Genomic DNA, 2,903 nt, shown 5'->3' with positions numbered 1-2,903 from the left:
AATCATACCTCATAAGAGCTTAATATTTTCTCAGTGAATAAATGAGTTGATTAAAAGGTATGAGCAACATACATATGATAGTGAGAAAAATGCATGGAGAGGAAGTATGGAAGGGAGAGGAATGGAAAAAAAAGATGAATTAAGATGCATTATGTACAGGTACAAATTCTCTATGGTGAATGTGAACATTATGCATGGCAAGGATGTACTAATAGAACAAGAACTATGTGCAGAATATGGATATTTGCAATCACCCATGAACTTGTATTCTGCTAATATTTCCCTGCACCTGCTTCTGAGGCAGAACAGGCAAATATAAGGTTACCCAAAGAGAGACAGGTATCACAGAGCTGGACATGATTACATGCCAATGAGAGTGCAGGTATTCTCATTTCAAATCCTGGGGTACTGGGACCATGCAGGTGGCTGGGCTTTTGCATAAACCCAGGGAGAGGGGCTCCTGAGTCTCTGGTCTCAGCGGGGTTGATTCATCTGGAGATTGTTTTCCCTGTGCATGTGTCCCAGTGTGCTGGAGTAGGAGCTGGTCTGCACATGTCCTTGCTGGAGAAGATGCCTTCCTCCCCCATATTAGTCTTCATGGTCATCTTTTCCCTGGGGTCATTGGCTGCTATGGTACAGAATGGTTTCATGGTCACTGTGCTGGGTAGGGAGTGGTTACTGTGTGGAACTCTGCCTGCAGCGGGCATGACTGTGGCCTGCCTTGCCACTTCCAGGCTCTGCTTGCATGGGATAAGCATCCTGAACAACTTCATGACCTTCTTTACTTTTTACCACAAAGCTAACTATCTTGGCATCCTTGGGACTTCGTCAACACTCTCACTTTCTGGCTTACTGCCTGGATTTCTGTCTCCTATGTGTGACCATCTCCATCTTTTCCCAGCCTGTCTTCTGGCTCAAGTGGAAGGTTTCTTGGTCAGTGCCCAGGCTTCTCCTGAGCTCATGGTTCTTCAGTGGCCTGTCAGTCATTTGATCAGCCATATATCAGGGTATATGGTAGCCATTCAGACAATCGTCTCCCAGAGTTCCCAAGGAAACTGCACCCCTTCTCATAGCATTATGACTTTCTATCAGTGGTACTTTTTCTAGCATTCAGTGGTTATGTGGTTCACTCCCCTTCTCCTGTTCCTGGTATCCTTCATCTTGCTCATGTTCTCCCTGTACCAGGATGTGGAGCAAATGAGGGGCTGCACGCTTGAGGCTCGGGATCCCAGCACCCAGGCTCACATCATAGCTCTGAAGTCACTCACCTTGCACTTCATCTTCTATATTCTGCATGTCCTGTCTCTGATCATTTCTGTGATGCGACTCGTAATTGTCTGGACTCACTGGTACTGGGTCAAGGAAAAGGTAGCTTATGAGGAAGAGGCCTCTTCCTGCAGTCCATTGTCCTGATGTTAAGAACCACCAAGCTTAGAAAGGTCTTGAAAAATGAAGTATTAGGACCTATGTGGTGCCTGTTTATAAGGATTTGAAAGCCCTGGGCAAAGGGGCCACTCCACTTCTAAGTGATCAGCATCAATAGGCAGAACTGTGATGACTAATCTCATGCATAGCAAGAATTGTGAAGGTTTGGGTACTCTCTCTTTTCATTTCTTCCCCCTCCCCTTTGTCCATGACCCACTAATTCTTTTTCCATCTCTCTGTGTTCCTGCTGTCCTTTCCACTACTGCTGGTCTCTGGTCTGAGTCCCGAATTACCTTGGCTTTAGATGATAGCCTCATCTCCATGCAGGCCTCTCTGATTCAATATGCAAGCAACCCTAGTAATTTTCTTCAAATATCAGTGCGATGTGGACCTGTAACCATCATCAGCTCTCTCTGTGGGGGAACTAAGGTTGTCACTTTTTAGTGGCACAGATTCCCCAGCACCGTGCCTCACTTGCCACCCTGTTCCTAGCTCATTCTCTGTGCAGTTCAGCCCTTTCCATCTTCCCACAAAGTCCTTCCCTCCCACTTTTTTTTTTTTTGGCCACCAAAGCACCAGAACTTCCTTCTTCATTCTTCTCCCTTCCTTCTTTCCTTTCTCTGCCCATCTTTGCCACCTTTGTGCCCTGCTTAAGACTGATTCCACCCATGGAGGTTTTTCAGTTTGGTCCCATGGAAGCTTGAGGACATATGAGAGTTTTGTTCCACTGAGATCCTATCTGTGACTTCAAGTGTTTGCTACATGTTGAGTTAAAAGGAGTTGTCTGTTGTGGAAGTGTTTTTAGGTTTAGGCTTACAGAAGATGGAGAGAACACAAAGGAGATCTCCCACATTCTGAGTGTTGATGTCCTACCCTTCTAGTGTGCACACCCATGATGTGGTTGCTGGTTGCCCTGGCCCAGGACGGTGTTCTCCAGACTGGAGCTTGTGCAAGATGAACCACTGGCAGTGGGAAGAAAAACATAGCAACTTTAATTTCCATTTTCTTTAATCTTCAACTTCCCATTTCTGTGGGTATTTTATATGTATTCAGTGTATCAATAACATAGTACATTCCTATAATTAATAAATATGCATATAGTAGTAACTTAATCAGCTTAGGCTGCTGAATATTATAGACTAAGAGACTTATTTATCTATTCTTCACAGTTCTAAAGCCTGAACCTCAGGGTGGCAGAACTATTAGCTTCTGGTGAGGGACCTATCCCCTCTTACCAGAAAGCTGATATCTTTTTGTTGTGTCCACATATGACAAAGAGACATTTTTTGAAGGGTTTCTTCTTATAAAGGCATTAATCCCACTCATGAAGGCTCCACTCTTTTGACCTAATTACCTCATCAAGGCCTCATTCTCCAAATATGTGGATTTTTGGAGAAGATAATTATTCAGGCCATAGCTGAAGAGATGAGTGCTCACTGGAGGTCACAGTAAGAAAGTAAAATAAAAGTAGATAATAG

The 2,903-nt window shown here is 44.3% G+C and overlaps 1 pseudogene; it reads left to right on the top strand.

Annotated features, from left to right (window-relative positions):
- Positions 1-345: 345 nt before the first annotated feature.
- LOC147828963 (taste receptor type 2 member 143-like) lies at positions 346-1,413 on the top strand (annotated as a pseudogene).
- Positions 1,414-2,903: the final 1,490 nt, after the last annotated feature.

The sequence above is a fragment of the Heterocephalus glaber genome, unplaced genomic scaffold (assembly GCF_053883595.1).
Source record: "Heterocephalus glaber isolate CG9 unplaced genomic scaffold, H.glaber_assembly_v1.0 deba00000818, whole genome shotgun sequence".
NCBI lineage: Eukaryota > Metazoa > Chordata > Mammalia > Rodentia > Bathyergidae > Heterocephalus > Heterocephalus glaber.
This window is presented reverse-complemented; position numbering and strand designations above follow the sequence as displayed.